General features: G+C 32.8%; 1 protein-coding gene across 1 annotated transcript in view; it reads left to right on the top strand.

Moving 5' to 3' along the window:
• The window catches only part of MMP16 (matrix metallopeptidase 16), a 288,332-nt gene that overhangs the window by 178,824 nt on the left and 86,107 nt on the right, over positions 1–23,401 (top strand). The window lies entirely within an intron of this gene.

The following is a 23,401-nucleotide window of genomic DNA, read 5'->3' as shown; positions in this document are numbered from 1 at the left end:
AGTAATAATATGAAGACTAAGAAGATTGCTTTTATCCAGTTTGTTGAAGTTAGTTAGTGACATGCTAATGAGGTTGGATTTCTCTTAGGGCCCATTGGAATCTACTGAATGCTTTTCAACAAGGGAATAAAATGAGTATACCTATAATTTAAAATATTGTATCCATGTTGCAGGATATGAGATCTATTAAGGCGTAAAATATGAAGGGTTGAGTATGACCTGTTCTGAGCTTATTTCTCTGTTGAAATGGTTTTATGGCCTTTTATCAATATTCTCTCCCATACTATTACTATTATTTATTTCAAAATATATATAGTCATGTGACACATAATTGTATTCTGGACAATGATGGACCTCATATATGATGATGCTCCCATAAGATTATAATACCATTTTTTCCTGTACCTTTTCTATCTTTAGATATGTTAATATAGATACACAAATATTTATAGTTGTGTTATGTACAGGAACATAGCTGTACAGGTTTGTAGCCTAGGAGCAATAGACTATACCATATAGCCTAGGTGTGTAGTAAGCTTTACCATCTAGGTTTGGGTAAGTCCACTTTAATGTTGGCACAATGACAAAATCACCTAATACATTTCTTGGAGCCTATCCCCATCATTAACTGACACATGACTGTTCTAGAGACTTATGGAGTATTAAAAATAGAATGGTTTTGAAGACACTCTACAGGCAATTGCGGGTTTTATTTAAATTAGATTATTGTACAAAATAAAACATAGAGGCATATGTAAGAAGCAATTTTTTAACTTCAGGAATTGACTTATTCAGTGTGAAAATTCTGCTAACTCCACCTGACTCTAGAGCAAGAACCCTTCCTGACTTCTCTGTAACAATTGTATTTCATGTTTGTTAAACTCACCAGTTACAGGTTTTTAAAAATTGTGATGTCTTAAATTGTATCTTGGCTATATCGAATTTTAAATTTGCTCATTCATAACAGAAAAAACTTGTTTTCTATTTAACACTGAGTTATTCAATTTCAGAGTTGAAGAAGTTGTTTCATATTGTATAGTATTGAAGAAGAAATCTCAAAATAATAACTTAATTCCAATTTCTCTTACCTTATTTTACATATATAAAATGGAATTTCATTCTCTATTACTGGCCCATATTATATTAGTCTCTCTATATATAAAATATCCAATCTAAATTTGCTAAAATTATATAAAAGTCTCTAATTTTTTCATGTTAACTTTTTAAACCAGACTTTATTTTTTTCCCTTCATAGTATATGTTTTCCAGATACATACACACACGTGTACATATATGCCTATGCAGGATACTTCATATCATATATAAATTAAACAAAATTTTTAAATATTGTAATTTAGGTTATTTCTTTAGAGTAAAATTGGCACTTTGTTAGAACTTTCTTTTTGCATGCAAACACTGACTGATTTTTTATAGCCACCTAAAAAATTTAATTTTGTTATTAAATGTCTGTTGGATAGAATATTAGATCAAGAAAACAGCATCGTTTAGCTCTGGTATGTTTACTCATTTGGGACAGTGACAAACAAGGAAATACTAACAAGAATATGCATCTGTATGCATACTAAGTACTTTTTAATGATTAAACATTAAACCAGAGGCCAATAACCCCTGTTTAAAGTGGAAGTTTTTACCTATGAAAGCTTTTTATTGTAGTGATTTTACTGACACAGTTTATTGACAAAATTTTAGCCAGATGACAGGGATTAATGGTTTTTGTCTAATGGAAACGTTGGAGAAATGTACATTTCTGTTATGTATGTTATTTCTTAGGAAGATGATTCAGAGAAATTAAATTGAGTATAATTTAAATTTTTTAGACTTATCTTAAGTTTCCAATCTGATTCCTTGCCTCAATAAATAACAATGCATCTTAATTTACTAATATTGAAATCAGTTTATTTAGTTAAATTTGTAGGTCTTTTCTACCTCTTAATTTCAGTTATTGTTTCTGTATGAATTTCTGCCTTGAAAACAATGACTGCATTTTATGCCCACTTCCTTCCATCATAAACTCCTGTTCAGTCCCTCAAGACCCTTATCTAATCAACCTAATAATCTTTTCCTAATCACTTTCTCTATATAACTTTACACCTTCCTTTGTAAGTTTGTGGCATGCATGGAAATATAGCACATTTCCATGACTATCTTAAGAAAATAATGAATTCTTATGGAATAAATGAAATCAAACTAGAGGCAATGTACTTTACAGAATAAACTTTTAAACAGAATAGATTATAAGTTTTGCATTTGCTCAATATATCTAAAACAATGATTTTACTCAAGTAGTAGAAGTACTTCGAGTAGGACTCTTCACACTTGAGGCTGAAGATACTGAAGAAAATAAGAGAGTCTTTGAGGAATCATTGGGAAATACTTCTCTTTATCTATGTTTATTATCAACTTATATAATTTATTCTTAACTAACCTAAATTGCCATGATTTATTTTTCAGCCTTAAAGCATTCTTTTCTGAACATAATCTCTTCATTTCAACACTATAAGTTGGGGTGGTGAGATGAGGAAGGTGATGAGTATCACCACACTCTTCACTCAGGTTGAATCTTCTGTCCATCTCTATTCAGGACCTTAAGGCTTTATATTCACATAATACATATGCTTTTTAGCTTATGTGAATCTCAAATAAGGTCAAAATAGCATACCAAATATTATTTACTTCATTTTCCTAAATAACTTCAACCTCATTATTTCTGTGGTACCACTCTGAGTACCACCACCCTTCCTATTCAGATTGACCCAGATATGTGACGTTAATTTACCTAGATATTTTAAATTCAACACGATGCAGTCTGGTGCCTGCCTTGTTCTTCTTAGATTTGACGTAATGGACTCTGTCAAAATCTTTCTTCTTCAAAAATACTGATGTAGCCAGATACCCACTCTGACATATCTATATCCATACATCTCCATTTCATACAGACCAAGAACAAAATGATTGTTGGTCTTCAGATAAAGACTTGCAATTTTTCTCAATGCCGATATCACATCTATTGGCAATAGAACAATTGAGAATTAATTCTTCTGTATTTAACATCCCTTAAACTGACCATGCCTTTGTTTCTCTTTTTGTAATGTGTGGGGTGGGGAAGAAGGTGGTAGTTGAAAAGGATGCAGTCACCATTTAAACAAGTTAAATATGACAATCCACTTACTTCAATACCTGGTAAATAATAAATATTAAAATAAATATTAAAACATTCGTTTATTTCCTGGTAACTGCAGTACCAACTGCACATTTTGATTTATCATTAAACCCATAATTTCTGGTAAATCTTTTACTGTAATATGGTTTATAATATTTTTAATCATATAAACAATATCTTTGTGTAATTTTTTTTTTAACTGGAAGTTAGAAAATTATTAAAATCTTTAAGACTTTCACTCAAAGATAACCACTGCAGGTCTGATAAATTTAATCACTCTCCTCAGTAGATATATATTAATTACTAGATAAAGCAGAGATGTAAATCTAGGCAGCTGTATGTACAATTGTTATGAATTGTTCATAATTTTAAAATATGTCTAATGACTAATACATAGCTTTAAAATATGTCTGATGACTAATATCTAAAGAGTCATAATATTCTGGCATGTGATTTAATATGATAGGATTATTTTAATGGCGAAAATTCAGGTTATCTCTAATTTTAGCTCTTAAATATACTCTAATGAACACATTTATGGCCAGGCGCAGTGACTCACGCCTGTAATCCTAGCACGTCGGGAGGCCCAGGCAAGCGGATTGCCTGAGCTCAGAACTCAAACAAATATACGAGAAAAAAACAAACAACCCCATCAAAAAGTGGGGAAAGGATATGAACAGACATTTCTCAAAAGAAGATATTCATACAGCCAACAGACACATGAAAAAATGCTCATCATCACTGGCCATCAGAGAAATGCAAATCAAAACCACAATGAGATACCATCTCACACCAGTTAGAATGGCAATCATTAAGAAGTCAGGAAACAACAGGTGTTGGAGAGGATGTGGAGAAATAGGAACACTTTTACACTGTTGGTGGGATTGTAAACTAGTTCAACCATTATGGAAAACAGTATGGCAATTCCTCAAGGATCTAGAACTAGATGTACCATATGACCCAGCCATCCCACTACTGGGTATATACCCAAAGGATTATAAATTAGTCTACTACAAAGACACATGTACACGTATGTTTATTGCGGCACTATTCACAATAGCAAAGACTTGGAATCAACCCAAATGTCCATCTGTGACAGACTGGATTAAGAAAATGTGGCACATATACACCATGGAATACTATGCAGCCATAAAAAAGGATGAGTTTGCGTCCTTTGTAGGGACATGGATGCAGCTGGAAACCATCATTCTTAGCAAACTATCACAAGAAGAGAAAACCAAACACCGCATGTTCTCACTCATAGGTGGGAACTGAACAATGAGATCACTTGGACTCGGGAAGGGGAACATCACACACTGGGGTCTATCATGGGGAAGGGGGAGGGGGGAGGAGGGAGGGATTGCATTGGGGAGTTATACATGATATAAATGATGAATTGATGGGTGCTGACGAGTTGATGGGTGCAGCACACCAACATGGCATAAGTATACATATGTAACAAACCTGCACGTTATGCACATGTACCCTAGAACTTAAAGTATAATAAATAAAAAAATAAATAAATAAAAAAAAATAAAAATAAAAATAAAAATAAAAATAAAAAAAAAAAAAAAAAAAAAAAAAAAAAAAAAAGACCAGCCTAGGCAACATGGTGAAATCGCGTCTCTACTAAAATACAAAAAAAAAAAAAAAAAAAAAAAATAGCCATTCGCCTGTAGTCTGTAGTCCCAGCCACTCGAGAATCTGAGGCAGGAGAATTGCTTGAACCCAGGAGGCAGCGGTTGCACCAAGCCGAGATGGTGCCACTGCACTCCAACCTTGGCGACAGAGCGAGACTCCGTCTCAAAAAAAAAGAAAAAAAAGCATATTTATGTGCATAAAATTTAGTTTGCCACTCTAGCGATTTCTTTAGAATAGAGTCACATAATTATTTGATCAAGGAACATGAACATTTTTAAAGAACTTAATACGTTGTTATGTTGTTTTTCAAAAATGCAGAGCCAGTTTATACTCCTACCAGTAATATATAAGAGGGACAGTTCATTTGACCCTGAACATAACAATAACTATGAAAGTAATAGTGAAAATAATAACTAAATTGCAAATAATAATAGTATTACTGAATATCAAATTCTGTTAGGTCCCATAGGTGAATTTTTTTTTAATCATCACTGAACCTCTATTAAGTAGATTCTGTTATTATCTTAACTTTACAGATGAGGAAAGTGAAACACAAAGAATTAGATAATGTGTCTGAGGTAATAGTTATAGGTGGGGATTCAGGTTATGTACCCAGATCGGATGGTTGCACAGCAGGCACACAGATTCAACCACTCAAAGCTATCCACCTGAGTATTAACTCTAGTAATACCTGATTTTTCACCTTGACCAATCTAATAGATAAAAATTTAATTTCATTGATTTACATACTTTGTTAATACTGAAAGGCACATATTTTTGTGTGTATTACTCTATTGTATGTGTTTTGTGAATTTTCACTATTTTCTGCCTTTGTGCCTATTATACTACTCTACTGAGTTATTTTCATCAATTTGTAAGACATCTTTAAATAGAAAGAATATTAAATGATTATTTTGTTTTCTTCCACTTGATTATTTCTAGGAAGTAGGAGAGAGCCAAACTTTTTTCAAAAGAAATTATAAGGAGGCTATCTCCCTTTTACTTGCCTATGGAAAGTACCATTCACTTATTTGGGTACCAGGCTAGCAGTTAATAGGTTATTTTATCTGTGTTGCATTACATTTTTTCTGTCCCACAAAAATATTTTATTGATAAACTGGGAAATGCTAGTATTCAAATTTGATGCTAATGATATTTTAATTTTAATATTTCACATAGAACCTCCTTTTGTCTTTTTGGAGTTTTAAATTTTCCATATTGTAATATGTAGAATACATTTATTAATTTCTTTAAGCATAGAGTCTGATTTTTGCAGACAGTATTTTATCTGTTTTCTTTTTACAAATTTTGATGTGAAATAATTGGTTTTCTGAATTCGTGTAGGCAGCAGTTCTTTCTAATCAAAATGTTATGAAATATGCTTAGTAAGGTTATTAAGACTTTTGAAAAATACAGGAAAATATTAAAAAGAACTTAGTTTTATATTCAAAATCTCACAAAAAAATTCATTCAGTAGGATGTTATTCATAGCAACAGCAGAAACCAGATTAATTTCATCTTCCCAGTTTCCATAATTGAATAAATTATAATTTGAGTTTAAGGCACATGTGGCTATTGTGGTGCTTCTAAAATAATCTACAAATTCTTTGACACTCGTCACATTGAAACATAGTTTCTAAATCATCTCCCAATGAATATGAGTCATACTTGGTGACTCCCTTCTAATGAATAGAATGTGGTAGAAGCCATGCTATGTGACTTCTGAGACTAGGTCATGACAAGGATATACTTTATAACTAGAGATAGCGCTTTCTCTCTCTCCCTCTCTTACTCTTTTATTTCACTTCAAGATATTTGACTTTGGATACAGTATGTGTTTCACAGAACCCTAGGCTATGTGAGACCCAATACCCAAGTGGAGATGGACATCCACCAGTGGTCAACACCAATTTGCAAACTCTGTGAGTGATCCACTTACCCTGAAGTAGACTCGAGCCCTCCTCAATCTAGAGAAGAATGCAGACCCAGACCGTGTCAAATTGCAATTTTCCTGGAGACCCCTAAGGTGGAACTCCTTAGCCAAGCCTTTTCCAAATTCCTGGCCCAGAACATTAAATAAATATAGCAAATGATTATTGTTGTTAAAATGCAGTAAATTTTCAGAGATCAGTGATACAGCATTAGATAAATAACATAGCTTTCTTAAAAAAAAGGAAAGAAGGTTATTTTCTAGGAAATTACCTAGGAAAATAGGAATTTAAGTGTCCTATTTTCTATGAAATTAAAACACTCAAGACAAAGATGTATAGCAATATTTTGAAGGTAAGAGCATAGAGAAGAGGTAGGGAAAATGTATACAAATTACTAATTGAAACCTGGCCAATTATTTTATTAACCTTATTTTTATTCAGTAGTTAATCACTATATAAATATTGAATGCTACTTAACTTTGATTCTTCTGCTTATATCAGAAAATAAAGAAGAGGGTAAAAAAACTGGCAGTTATCCCTGCTTTTCCCATGTTTTGTGGAAAGAAAGTCAATAAATATGTAGACTGTGTAGACAGAGAATACAAAAGCTCCCTACATATGTATAAATGGCATGTCTCTTTTTGTCTTCCATAGGTTTTTACTTCAGTCTTAAATGATGGTTTGAGTAATGCCCAAGTGTGAATTACTGTGAGTTTAAGTGGAATAATCTAAAGGAGAGATGGGGTAGTATACCCACCTGACGAGGGGTATTTAATAATGGGATATGCTGATGACCTGTTATAAATTGTTTGAGAAGAGAATATATTGAGAAGCACCTGAAATTTTAAGGACCCTAAATTCACTGAAGAAGAAAGATGCTGAAGTAAATTTGCAAAGCTATAAGGGGAACTAACAGATGATTGAGCATAAAATTGGAAGATGTGCTTATTATGAGAATGTGTAGTAATTTTTCTACAGAAAAAATAATTCTAAGAGACATAGACAATGTCAGCATGTGAACACTCAGCTGTAAGTGAAGAATTTATTATTTGGTGACAAAATAACCTAGAGATAATTTAGCAGAAAAACATTTTTATGTCCCAAAATATGTTTAGAATTTTAGTTACCAGAAACATTTTAAAATGCCTTTATTTCTCACTGGCAAAGTCAAAAAAGTGATTGAGTGAATCTGAAAAACATAAATGCCTTGGCTATGATGACAGCTTATAGCAAACCAATGTTCCCATTGAGATCAAGAAAAGACAGATAAAATAACATGCATATGTATATATATGTGTATGTGTATGTGTGTATATTCAGATACATAAGAGAACTGCCAGATTATCCAGGACATGAGATGTGAAGATCCTGGTGAAAAAGGAACCAAAGAAAGGTGAGCTTACATACTAGGTGATCTTAGGGCATTTGCCAATTCTGGTTGAGATTTCAGGTTCAGGGTTGATGGTATCATGCACAGAAGCCAAAAGAACTTTTAGGAATCTTCTGGAGATAAGGAGACAACGAATTGAAGTTTGAGGCCATGAAGGAAGCCACGATTAAGGGGCCAAGATCCGTGAGAGTAGGGAAGCACTGAGATGTAAATTCCAATACTATTTATTGTTCCTTTCAAGGTTTTACCAAACTCATAAACTGCACTGGATGAAAAACTAAGAGCCAGTCAAAAAGCCACTGAAACACAAAATAATGTTTTCAGTTGTCTCATGGTTGTGAGGCTACGAAAATTAGAGTGTAGGGCCTGTTAGGGATAATGGACTTTGGTAAACATTGCATGAGCACAGTTGGGACATCTAGAGAGTCACAGCCTAGGAGCAAGGTCTTAAAGAGAATGTAAACAGACTCCTTAGTCTCCGATAGGACACAGGTGATGTGCCCAATTTTAAGTCTTTTTCAGAGGATAGGATGAATATAGAGGAAAATATTATCTAACATCTCCCCAGTATGTATACACACTGCCTAGTATTCAGGAAGGTTGCCAGGCATCCAAATGAAACTAGACCTAGAAAAAAAATAAAGACATACACACATGATTCAGGTGTTGGAGTTATCATTCAGTCTTTAAAATAACTGTGACACATATAACTAAAAAGTAGATTTGAGGCTGCAGTTTCAGCTGTTAAATGAAATATATCGCAAAGGATCAAATAGAAACCCTAGAACTGAAAAGATACAATAACTGAAATTAACAACTGAATAGATGTGTTTCATAGAAGAATGGGCACAATAGAAGAGAAAGTATCTATTGTGCCTTCTCTTCAATATCAATAGATATTGAAAGAGACTAGTATCTATCTTCCAATATCAAGAAAATAGAAAATATTCAGGCTTAAGCACAAAGAAATCAAGAAGAGAGAGAGGGAGCTCTAAATGAGTAAAAAACATCTAACACCTGTGAAATCAGGATACTTCAAATGTGAGAAAGTGGAGAAAAAAGAATAAAAGCAATATATAAAGAAAAAATTGCAGGAAAGTTTCCAAAACAGATGAAAAACATCACACCACTGAACAAGTGTTTGAACCCCAATCCCATTGAATACAAAGATTATTACTCAGACATGTCATAGTGAAACTAGTTAAATCCAAAGAGAACATCTTAAATGCAGTCAGAAGAGGCAAAAAAAATGAAGGCACTTTTGTTTGAGAGAGGAAAAATAAAATTGGCATCTGACTTCTCAACGTCAGCATTGAAAGTTAAAAGACAATGATATTGACAGCTTTAGCGTATTTAAAGAAGTACAGGTTCAATATTCCTTATCCAAAATTCCAAATTATTGGGACCAGAAGTGTTTGGATTTTGTGGGGGAGGGGGCAGAGGTTGGGGGGTATTTGGAATATTTGCATTATATTTACCATTTGAGCATCCATAATCCAAAAATATGAAATCCAAAATGCTCCAATGAGCATTTCCTTTGAGTGTCATGTTGGCACTCACAAAGATTCAGGTTTTAGAGCATTTCAGATTTTAGATTTTTAGGTTAGGGATGTTCAGCCTCTAATACCACCTAAAACTGTATTCCAGCAAAAATATCTTTCAGAAATAAATACAAAATAAATTTCTAGATAAAGAAAATCCAAGATAATTTGTTGGCACTATATCCACACTAGAACCAATACTAATGATTTCTGGCAGATAAATATGCAGAACTTCAAGATGACCAAGACAGTCTTGAAGAAGGAAAAACTCCCATAGATAACTTTTATTATCAGATATAAGACTTTTAGTAAAACTACCAAAATCAGCAGCATATTATATTGGCATGAGTATTGGTGAGGGAACTTTATTAATGGAACTGAATAGATAATCCAGAAATAAATCCACACATCTATGGTTCTTCAGTGATAATCACTATACAACAATAGAGTAGGGAAAAGACCTTTTTGGTAAATAATGCTAGTTTAACTGGATATCTATATGGATGGAAAAGATGAATGTTGACCCCTCACCTTACACCACATATTTTAATGTGAAAGAAAAACTGTCAAGAACTTAAAATACAGCATAATTATATACAGAGAAATATTTTAAATAGGATACAAGCTTTAACCATAAATTGGACTTCATTGTTATTAAGAACATTGGTTCATTTTTTTAAAATGCCATTAAGAATATGGAAAAATAAGTCATTTATTTGTAATAGATATTTGTAATGCCTGTCTATAAAGAAATCGTATGTAGAATATGTCATTGGAAGACAATTCTTCATGGAGATCTTGTATTTCTGTACATCTTGCAAGTGGGGTGCTAGTTACCCTTTCTTTCTGGGCTACCTTTTCACAATGTCGGTTATAAAAAATAGCCTTGACAGATACAGATAGTGTGTATCTCTCTGGAATAAAGAGCTTACTGTCCAGTATAATTAGCATAATACCTTCCTCTAGAAAAAACAGCAGGCATGCTTATTGACCTTTATAAAATATTTTGGTTCCTTAATCTAAGAGGTTTTGTTTTCTAATGCAGCACACTGAATCTGCAGGTATCTACCTGTATACATACATATCACTCCCAGGGGATGTGGAGCAAAGTAAACTAATGCAAATATACTGATGCCCATGATGCTTGTTCTGTCATGGGTAATAAGATCTTCTGTCTCTGACCCAGGCATATTATGTCTTTCAGCATTCCATGAAATGATGACAGGCTAACTTCTTGCCTCTAAAATAGGGCAAGTCTCAGACCCTTCACAGTTCTAAATGTAAACAGACAACTCCAAAATGGCAAAAAGAAATAGGTAACCCAATATAAAAATAGATAAAATACTTCAACAAGCATTTCACAGAAAAAGAATAACAAATAAGCATATGAAAATTTGTCAACATAATTACTCATCTGGAAAATCTAACTCACAATGCGGTATCACTCATCCACCAGAATAGCCAATAAAAATATTGATGATAACAATTATTCAGTTATTCATGAGAATGTGGAACAGATGGAGTTCCATACAGTCCTGGAAAAGGAGAAGAAATTATATGTATATACACATACACAAACATATGTGTTAGAACTATTTGTCACTATTTAAGCTGAATATATGCATGTCTCTTGAACAAGTATTTTAGTGTGGGGTGGGGAGTGAATATAATGGTATAATGTGGTATGATGTATGAAAACATATGTAGTGGAATATTCATAGCATAGCTATTTTTAATAGTGCCAAACTAGAACAACTCCAATATTTATCAACACCAAAAATATAAACCAATTATTTATTCAGTGGAATGAATTAAATGAATTTAATTCATATTAAATATGAATTCATTTGATTTATTTAATTTATTTAATATGAATTTAATCCATTTAATATTTGATGTTTTATTTAATATGAATTTATTTAATATGAAGTTCAAAAATGAGCAGTCTAATCTGTGGTTATCAGGATCTGATAACTGTTCCTTTGGGAATGTAGCAACCAAGAAGGAGACCCAAGCAGATGGATTGCCAGTAACATTCGATTTCCTGATCTGGGAATTGATTACATAGGGTTTTCAATTTATGATGATCAACTGACCTGTACACTTAGGATTTGCGCAATTTTATGGTATGTACATTTTACATTAATAAAAATTACTTAAAGTTTTTATTTTGATTAAATTAAGGAAGACTTGGGAACCCACACAATATGGCAGGCCTCTGCAGTTTGTAGTTAAGCTCTTAGAGTGCGTAGTGTCTATTTCACTCCTCCTACACTCTCAACTGGAGTTTTCCAGGCTCCTGTCAGAAGTCATCCTTATATCTTAGTTGTCAAATCCACGAACCTTTTTTAGTCATCTCTTTCTTGACATCTAATTTTATTTATCCTCTGCTTTATTAAAACATTTTGCTCTTTTTAACTTCCCAGTAGGCTACTCACTCTATCTTCTACTGTTTGAACTATTCCAAGTTACTCTTCTTCAAGATTTCCTTCTTCCATGTACCTCTACATTTTCACCCACGGATTTTATTATCCTTTCTTTTGTAATCTTTCTGTATGTTTATTCTGCCTGTTTATTCATTACTATGGCTTAAACTACTTATTTAATTAAAACCTGTAAAACATTAATACTGAGTCAGTTTTTCTTTGAGAGTTCCAAACCCAAATTTCACTGTTCCATAGGAATCTCATCTGAATAAATTCAAAAGTTAACTTTTCATGTCCCCAGACCTGCTGTAGTTTTTTATATTCTCTGCTTTTGTTAATATATCATCATGTAATTGTCTAAATCAGAAAGCTGGTGTTATCCTGGATTTTTTTGTTTGTGTTCAATTTGTTAATTTGCCCTTTATCTCATTTTCTCTCCATAATAACGTGGTTACATCAATTCTCCTCTTTATCTGTCTGTTATGTCATCCATGACACTTGCCATCTATAACACTTCTACCTTAGTTCATTATTTCTTACACAGGCATTTTGATTAGAACACAACTGGTCACCCTGACTCCAGTTTTAAACCCCAAGACTCAGTCCCACAACAAAATCATAATAGAACTGTTCATTTCATCTGAGTCTTTACTAGCCTGCACATACTTCTGTCTTAGAACCAGCAAACTTATAAAATATCCTTGAGTTTGCTTACATATCTATCTTACTCTTATAGACTTAAACTAGGACTTATTTTATTGACCTCAGAAGCCACAGTGCTTACAGCATTTTAGATGCTAAGGATATGGCTATTGAAGGGATATCTCTGTGATTTTTAGGTATTTGTATTTTTGTGTTTATTTATCAGTCTCCCTTGTCAGACTAAACTCATTGAGAGTCAGGTCAATGTACTTAATCTAATACTCAATAAATATTTGCTTAATGAATAAATGCATGTAGTGGAATTAAGTTTGGCCGAAATAAACTTTGATTAGGAACTTGTAAAAGACTAAAAGATTAATAAAAAGAGCTTTAAAGTAGCTCAAAGGAAGAGAATCATATAAAAATTCAGTTGAATACTTGTGAGATAGTGAATTAATTATAGGAAAAGGAAATATTTTTTTCTTATCCTTTTTTTTAATGATGAAAAGCTTATTTAGGAAAATTCTATTAAAATTCTTTTCTAGACATGAACAGACTGAAGAATTACCAATCAAATAGCTATCAATCTTACGTTTTAGAACAATACATAAAAATAAACCTACATATATCAGTGACATCAGATCTAGATGTTTCATAAGGTGGGGAAGAAAAATAAAGATTAGTGGATCACATGTCTAGCCAAGCAAGGTAGTAGAAAAAAAAATAAGGGATGGGTACAAAGAACATTTGTATTAAATAAGCTGCTAGGGGAAACAGCAACATTGTCTCTAGAAAGGATAATACCTGATGAATAAATTGGAATGTGTTGAGAGGAAAATTAGAAAAATATATAGAGAAGAGATGGATACATGGTTTAAAATTATTTAGACATTCATAAATCTTTGACAATGTATAATACCAAAGACCCCAAAACCTAATCACTTTTTTATGAAAAAAAAATAGGCTTACAAAATAGAAAATAAAATGTGTAGAAAATACAGGTACTTCTCTGAGTAAAAATAGTTTCTTGAGAAGATGTGTTCCAGGTACACAATTTATAAAAATTTGAATATCTTTAGGTTTTAAGTTGAGTTAAACCTTACTGGTTTTGAATAAAACCAGTAATTGAATATATAAAGAAATTGAATATATAAGGATATTAAATATATAAGGAAAGAGGAATAAAAACAAACTTTCTTTATGTAAGTGTGAAGAAAGATGCTTTTAATAATCTAAGAGCTATGTGTCTTTAATATTTTAGTGGACCAAGGGAGACTCTGGGATTTGGAAAACAATTGCTTATGGTTATTATTTTTGTTAGAATTGGTGACATATTGCTGGAGTTAGAGTTTCTCATTAGCTGCTAAGAAGCATATATTATAAAATAATTTAAAACTACATATTCATATGCACATTTTTCCACAAGTGTTTCTGTAGAGGGATGTCTTCTTTTTATAATAGTTTTCTGCTTTGGAGGCTCTGATTAGTTATCTTTTCTTTGTTTTTACATTCCATTTTATTTACAACAGAAAACTGTGCTCAATGCTGTGTATACTGTTACTGAATTGCAGTCTACCTTCTTTCCTTTCATTCTTTATATGGTTCAACTTGAAGATTATATTGCAAGATGAAGGTCAGCAGGATACAAAATGACTAAAAAGTGATTATAATATGTTAGATGATGATATAGTTATAATGGGAACTATGATAATTCGAGAAAAACTGAATTTTTATATGAAAATTTTAGTATCTGTCGCATTGTTAATTCAGGTTCTAAGTGTTGTATTTAATTCTGCATCGTTATTTTAAGCTCTAATTTTGTTTGTCAAAAAAATGGGTACTAAGACTGAAGAGTCATTAATGTGAAAATATGTCTGCGTATTCTCTTTGTCAAAGGTAGAGGATGACTGAATTACTCATTATAACATGCGAAGAATGTGACTACTGTAGCAAAATGAATAGAGGACATATTCTTCAGATATAAACAAATCCTATAACTCCATCATTAAAACTTCAGTTTACCCATCACTAGCTCCTGATTCTCCAGCCTTTTAGAACAGTAACCGAGGAGGGTTATTGAAAACTCCTAGTGGATAAGACAATGATAAAGAGGCCCCTGTATTTGTGCCTGATTATTGAGAGAACATTTCTGAGCACAAACACTTCATTTCAAAATTTAGCAAGTCAGAGCTGTATAATTTTTATTTATCTAAGTGTCATATTGAAAAGTAGCAGATTTTGAAGCTTGTAATTTTTTCTTAAGAATCAAATTTAATAAAGGTAATGGCAAGGTAATTCAATATGATTCTTTTTTCCTCTCTGCTTAAGTAACATGAATTCCTAAAACAGTATGTGGGATAAAAATCATTACAGTTTAGATCATTTTCTATTATCATAGAAGAAAAAAAGGTACAGTGTTAAAGGGGAGAAAAATTGCTGACGTTGAATACAGTAGACCTAGGTTTGAATCCTGGCTTTACCAGTAATTAGCAGTACTCCTTGTTATTTATTTAACATTCCTGAGTATCAGTTTCTTCATAGGAAAAACTTACATGGAACACTGTCCCTTGCATACTTATTACAATGAGTGCAAACACTTAGTACAGTATCTAAAACCTAGAAATTGCTTCAAGTCGTAGCATTCACTGTTGTTACTGATGCTGGAGTAACCAGCCCCCAAATGGCCACCAGTGAGCCACCTCTGGGTAATTATGCCTTGGTATAATCCTCTCTTCTTGAGTGTAAGCTAGACAAAGTGGCTCCCATCTAATAAATAGACCAGAGAAGAAGTAATGGTGAATCACTTCCAAGATTAGGTTATAAATGACTGCAGCTTCCAGCGCAGGCAGTATTTCTGTCTGTCTCATCAGTCACTGTGGAAGAAGCCAGATGACATGTCATGAGGACATCTAGCCAACATATGAAAGGAGCCCACGTGGTGAGGACCACATCTCTGCCCAACAGATAGCAGGATCCAAAGCTTGCCAACACGTCCTAATTGGGCTTTGAAGCAGAGCCTCCCCTAGTCAAACCTTTTTACAGCTCCAACCAACAGTTTGAAACCTCACAAAAATCTGATCTTGAACAACCCAGTTAAGCTTCTCTCATATTTCTACCCATAGAAATTGTGAGAGTATCAGTGACTTTTGTTTTAAGCTGTGGATTTGTTACGTAGCAATGGCTAACTTAAACAATATTATCATTCTTGAAGTTGTTTACAAAGTACAATTGAAAAATCGTATTTTAAAGAGTCTTTCCAAGGCTTTTCAAGTATTGAAACTTATGTATATGCAAAATCTTTATTTTTTTTTACTTTTCACAAAGGGATATATGAGTAATTTAATGGTGTGTTTTTAAAAAATCTCTATTTCTCCACAGCTAAAATAGATTTTGGTAAAAATCACTTCACTGTAAGGATGACTAACAAAATAGAGCAGGACAAGGCCAGAAGGAGTATGTGAAAATAGTCAAAGTAGTTTCAGAGGGAAATTCTACCTCTGCAAAAGATATATCCCTTGCAGCAATAAACGACATGATGTAGTGAATGGAATCATTCATATACAGTTCAATTCTCATTTCTTAACATTGGCCATCCAAGGTTGTTTTGTCAAAATAAAACATACTAAAATTTTGAACAATGAGTAAAGGGGCAAATGCTTTATCACTTTTGTATATGTTGTGATAGTCTCATGAAGGAAGTGAGAGAGGTAAAAATTTTTATGGTTTATTAGGGGAGCTATTAAGGATTAAGTTACGTGTGGGTGAATAGTGACAGATGGGTTGGATAGGAAAGTCTAAACCAGATTATGAAAGGTAGTTTTTAATGGGTAGTTTGAACTGTAATAAGAAACGATTTTAGGATTTCGACCAATAAAGTACTGTGATAATAATGATATTTTGTGGCCGGGCGCGGTGGCTCAAGCCTGTAATCCCAGCACTTTGGGAGGCCAAGACGGGTGGATCATGAGGTCAGGAGATCGAGACCATCCTGGTCTACACGGTGAAACCCCGTCTCTACTAAAAAATACAAAAACTAGCCGGGCGAGATGGCGGGCGCCTGTAGTCCCAGCTACTCGGGAGGCTGAGGCAGGAGAATGGCGTAAACCCGGGAGGCGGAGCTTGCAGTGAGCCGAGATCGCGCCACTGCACTCCAGCCTGGGCGACAGAGCTAGACTCCGTCTCAAAAAAAAAAAAAAAGAAAAAAAAAAAAGATGTTTTGTTAACACTCAATTAATATGATACAGGATGGTAGATGTTCTCTAGCAGAGAACAGTCAATTTCTTGGAGACTCTTGTGTCTCCTATGAATAGTCTGTGTTTCTGGTTGGACATACAGTGGACATAATCTTACTGTATGTTATTAAAATTCATGGAATCTAGCAGTCCATGAGCAAACATCAAAGGAAATGATAGTCCTTTTTGGTATCAACATTGATTCTTTTCTTGTTCATTTGTGTCATAAGATTATATTTATATCTTTTACCTTAGTTTAGGTGATGAAATTTATGGAAGATTATGTGTGTGTGTGTGTGTGTATAATACTACAGGATAGTCATATTCAGCATAGGGAAGAAATACTTTGTATTCAAAGAAACCTGGATACAAACTTGCCTGTACTACTTACCAGCTTTTAAGTTATTTACTCCAAGCCTTTATTTTTTCAGGCTCTGTCCCGGTTGATTACATCTACCTTAGAAGATTTTTGTGAGAAGAGTCTGGGCCATAATGGGTACCCCATGAATGTTGCCATTATCCTTTAGTAAATGAAGCAACTGCTTACCATTAATTAGGTTATTTGCAATCAAGACATAATAAAAAGGAAAAGAAAGCTCACAATCAGGGATTTACATCCCTTGCCTTTTTTTGAATCAGTATTTCTAATACATTTTTAAGTGTTCCTGTTTGCTGGAAGAAATTTCCAAGACTACAGTGAAGTTATTATACAAATTTATTTCCTTAGAATCTGTAAAAATTATGAAACATAAGTGGTTTATTCATTGCTCTACTTACAAACCACACACACACACATATTTCACAAGACATTTAGGTTATGGTTCCCATCCAAGTCATGTATCCTAGAAAGAAAACATTCCTCAGAACATTTGAAATTCTTAAACACATTGCCAACAGAATAGTCTGCCAACTCCTAAGCAAAAACCCAGGCCTTTCAGATATTTGTTTACTAAATAAAAATAAGACAAGATATTTTGCTGCACCTACACTGAAATAATTTAAATATGAATTTTGGTTACAGAATATGTGAAATAAATCACAGACAAATGTAAAGCATATCTATCATTAAAAAAAGAAATGTCCTTTAATTTTCATTTCCATTTTTATCTTGCTATTTCAGTTCTGCCACTCTAAATGCAAACTAAAGAAAGCAGATAAGGAAGACACTTAGGTTACATCATATCCTTTTGCAAGATCCTGAAATATGTTTTAAAATTTGCTGTGTGAACACTAGGCCATGCATGAATCTTCTGATTTTATTGGTATGTGCCATGTGCATGTCTATTTTAAAGTCCACTACTTTACTAAAATATTTTGATAAACTGGCTCAGCTAATCCTCGCTAATTTTGACTGCACAAATAATTACCGAATTTGTGATTTTGCATATTATTTTTTAAATTCATACATTAAGGGTAATTTATCAAGCCAAACTTTACATGTATTACATTGCTTCTTAGAAAACAAATATGAGCTCAAGTTACTGTTCTGAAATGAGAATTACAGAAAGGCAAACACATTTGTCTTTTCTTATTAGCATCAATAGCTTTAGTCGAGTTGGAAAATCTTATTTAAAATAAATAACTCTTTGTCAGAAATTCCAGAGTTGTTGATTTCAAACTCTGGGTAATCACTCGATAGGCCAACACAGTAAATTAATGCCAACTGTTCCACTGTCAAGTATAAGGTTCACAGTATGCTAAAAAAGAGATACATATCTGTAATTTTTAATTGTCTATGAATTTTTATACATCTACGAATTTTTATACATATATGTGAAGCCTACTCTAAAAAATACATGATTATATTAAGGTACTAAGGTTATAATTTTTTTATATTTTGTATACTCATTTTGGTGTAGTTTTACTATTGTATACCTTCATGAAAATATGCATGCTTGGGAGAGTATGGAAAGAGGGTTGCTTTAGAGAAAACTAAAATTAAAAACTCCAAAACATTAATAGAAAAAACAGCCTTTTCTTTTCTTTTTTTAAATATTTTTTGGCAAAACAGGCTCTTCCAGAGAAGAACTTCACTTAGAGAAGAAAGGGAAATCATCAGGAAATCTGAATGTGCCATGATAAAGTTATCAAACTTCTTTACTATACTTGCTGTTGTTTATGTATTAACGTTTTATAAAAACAAATTTGTTTACAAGTTTTTAATCTCTGTACAAACACTTGAGTATAGAGGGTTATTTTTATGAGCTTTTACTTTGTTTTCCAAAAACAGGAAATTGTTTATACCTAGGCCATCAGGTCTGTAACATAAAAAAATGAATTAGGTGGCAATGAACTGAAAATAGCAAAATTTGGAAAGCAACTAAAATTCTATCTTCCCTCAACTTTTAAATTCTATAACTAATTTAATCTCCTACTTGCAGAAAACAAGCAGTTTACTTGAATATAGGTTAGTTGCTTCTATGTATGTAAATATATCCAGGAGCAGAGAAATGTGTTGCATGTGTTTACTCTGAGGGCCATACACACCTACTCTAGTAACTCGATACACAACTATAACATCTGTAACATCTTTTCACTTGATTTCTGGTAAATTCTCTCTTGCTACTTCCTTCATATTGTAATTTGTGCATCCCTTCTGTGAGGGTCTCTATTCTAGTCCTCAAGAGCTGGGAATTTAAACTCAACCATTCTCCAACTTTTATTCTCCTTTAGGAGGTGAAAATGAACCAGAAAACCCATCTAATTCTATTCATGTTTCCAGATCCTTAGGATCCCTCCTTCCACAGCCTATAAATACTTTCCCAATATTTTCCTGGGGATCCCATAGTCATGATTGGTTTTACTAAGTATAGAGAGGATGTCCATCAATGTGATTAGAAGATGTTTTTTTGCTAATTGTTACTAATCAAAATAAGGCTCTTCCCTTCCCATAGAGACAAGAAGATAAGGACTCTATCTTGCTTGATTACATTTCAAAGAATGGCTCCCGAGTCCAAGAGAAAGACATTCCTAGGTTGTAAAACTGGCAAGAGTCTGGGATAATATTTACATCTGAAAGTAACAAAGAAAGGATTTATATTTGAAAGTTTCCTATAGTAAATACTTTAAGAAAAGTGCAGTCTGGAACTTATGTTCAGGAAAAAACCTGTCTAAAATCTAGTCAAGCTGTAAGGAAAATTAAGGCCATCTAAGATATAAGCCACAAAATACATCTTAAATTGAATTGCTGTATAAGTTACCCTTTATTTATGCTTTAATCAGAGTTGCTTCTTTAGTGTAGGATCAGAAGTTTTTTCAATGTAAAATAAAAAAAGTTTCTGGTGTCCAAATATGTATGCTAAAAAGGCAGGAATTTTGTGAACAAAATACACTAATAATTTTGCTAATTATTATTTTCATATGCAATTGTGCAAGCATGTACTGGTTTCCAACTTTATGAAGGCTTCAAAAGTCTGTCTTTGCATGACAGTAAGCTCAATGCCCTTCCTCAAAAAGAGCCAAACCATCTCCTTGTTATGATCCAGCCATTATGTATAGCAGCTTTGTATCAGTGGTGTTACAGTATGTCTTCAAGCAGTTTTCTTGTAGGATAAGCTCACATCAGCAAAGTGCTTGAAAGATACAGCAGAATGCATATGGGAACTACAATCTAGGTGTGTTGGTCCAAGCAAATGTATGAAATATTTTATAAACTTTTGTATGATATCTTGCTAACTTCATTATTCATTTAAGCACAAGATTTGCAGAGAAAAGCTGGTGTAAGGTACTATGTGAAAATAATGTGAAATATTTTTATATGACATTTATATGGACAGCCTTTAAAAATTATAACCTTGAAAGTTCTAATCAAAATCCAAGTTAAGTTTTTCTGCTTTTGGAAATAATGAGAGTAAAATATGAGATGATCTTGACATGGAATTTGGTGGTTTAGGGGTTATGACCAACAGTAATGTTATAATGTCATACTTGTTGTTGGTCTTAACCCCTAAGTTCAAAAAAGGATTTCAAATCATTACATCACTCACATACTTCCTTTGCTCATTTCAACTCGTGTGTTCTGTTCCCTTCAGCACTACCTGAGCCCTCATCACCACCTTAGCCCTCATCACCTAATATCTTTGTCTACTGAAGCAGTCTTCTAACTGGTTTCTTTGCCATCAATCATTTCACTCCAATCCTATTTGCATACTGAGGCCAAATTACTCTACAGCAATATCATTTCAATGTCAAACTTTCGTAGTACTCTGTTATCTCCTACATAATAATAACACTCAAACCTAGCATTCTAAACTCTCCAAAACTTGAGCCTGGTATATTTCTCAACTCTGTCACTCACATATGTTTGCATAGTAACCATGTTTAACCAGTTGGTGCACTAGTTTTGGTTAAGTCAGAACTGGTATTTAGAATCCTGTTCGGGCACATAACAGCCTTTTTACTTTCTGTGGTCTAGTGTACTGGAGTTTCAATTTCTTTTCATGTCATTTAGTATCTACCTCAAAAGTTTGTTGTAAGGTTTGTTGATTATAGGAATATTTGCAATGGTAGAAGTAGTTATTGTTATTGTTACTGAAATTAACACTCTTTGTAGTAAACTATATTCTAGAAACTATACAAAATATTTTATATACTTGCTGGTGTTTAACCTACTAACAACCCTATAATAGGTGATGTCACACCCACTTTACAAATGAAGAAATTGAATTGCAGAGAGGTTAGTAGTTTACTAAATTGTATATAGTCAATAGTTGAGTCAGGATTTTAAATACAGTTTGTCTTTTATTTTTGATATATATGTAAGGTATGCAAAGTAATGATTACATATATACACACCCACACAAACACACTGGGAAGTGATTACCACAATCATGTTAGTTAACACATTGTTCACCTCATGTAGTCACCATTTTTCTTTTTTTGGTGACAAGAACACTTAAGATCTACTCTGTTAGAAAATTTCAAGTATAAAATACAGTATTGTTAGCTATAGCCATCATGTTATACGCTAGACCCCCATAACTTATTCATCTTATAACTAAGAGTTTGTACCCCAGTATGTCTTAAAGGACTTAAATAGGGCAAAAGCAACTCCATAATAACTCTCAGTACTTTGCTAATGCATTCATGTTTGGGGGAAGAAGTTCTGTAGTTTCTCAGATAATTTTGAGAGGATTATGAGCTCAAAAGAGCTCAGAGTTACTGAACTACTCTCAGTTCCTAAATGAAGAACAAAGGCCTTGGGTGATTGATCTTTAGAGCTCCAGGCACTCATATTTTCTGGCCCAAGTAGAAAAATCAATTATATGCTATGATAAATTGTTTATCAATAGCTCAGTAATTCTGCATATATTTCCTTGCACATAGTAGATAATTGAAAATTTTTAAAAGAGTATGTCATTTAGTTGTTGCTGGTCTGGAAATTGTAGCACATATTACCAGGATTGCCATACAAATAATAATTTGTATTTTTCAAATAATAAAAATAATATGGCAATTCAGATCAGTTCCTAAAAACTGGCTTTGCAATTTATTATGTGATTAGTTTTTTTTTTTTAAAGCAATCGGTAAAGTTGATCTCTTTTGCACTAGCTGCAGAGAGAGACAAGTAGGCCTCCAGAATCATCCTGACCAATCAAACTGAGCTACCCAGGGAAAAAGTGTTGCACAGATAAATCACAGAAAAATAAATAACATGAAACATAACTGAGAATGTTCTTAGAATCTTGACTGAGCTCAACCGGAAACAAAAAGGGCTTTGTTTTTAGCATGGTGCAATTAACTATATCCAGTCTTGCTTTTCTTCAGCAAGACTTTTATGAATTAGGTAAAGACATGTCTAATTCATTAAATACAGACATCATCTTCAAACTCTAGCCCAAAGAATAAAAAGTATAGTTTGGCCTTGATTATTCAAATATTTTCCTCAGTTTTCTACTTTACCTGACTAACATATACATAGGTTGTTTTAATTCTATTGATTTAATCTAAAGTATTTGTTTTATTAAATACTATAAATGTTTGGCACATATATTTCTGAAAATACTTTTTCTGATTTTGGAAGACCTGTTAAATGGCAATTTGTTTTCTTCATATTTTAAGTGCACAGTGTTTAACTGTGGCTTATTAGACATACTTCAAACCACATCCAAACAGACAATTCTAACATTCCCGGCAATCTTCTTTAATTGCTGAATACATATTTTGAAATATAATTTAAAAAATGAAATTCTGTGTACTATACCTATTTTTTCTAATTGTAGCAATAATTTTTTTTGTTTTGTTTTGTTTTGATTTTTTTTGTTTTTTTTTTTTTTGTTTGTTTGTTTGTTTTGTAATTTTGTAAAACAAAAAAATCTCCAGGACTTTCAGACTTAATTAAAAGTAAGAAGCAATGAAAATGATAAAAGCTCTTTGAGTGGCCAAATTGGACTGAGGAATTTTTATGGACTGAATTGT

The sequence above is a fragment of the Rhinopithecus roxellana genome, chromosome 9, assembly GCF_007565055.1.
Source record: "Rhinopithecus roxellana isolate Shanxi Qingling chromosome 9, ASM756505v1, whole genome shotgun sequence".
Taxonomy (NCBI): domain Eukaryota; kingdom Metazoa; phylum Chordata; class Mammalia; order Primates; family Cercopithecidae; genus Rhinopithecus; species Rhinopithecus roxellana.
The sequence above is the reverse complement of the archived record's forward strand: the minus strand, read 5'-3'. Positions and strand labels throughout refer to the sequence as shown.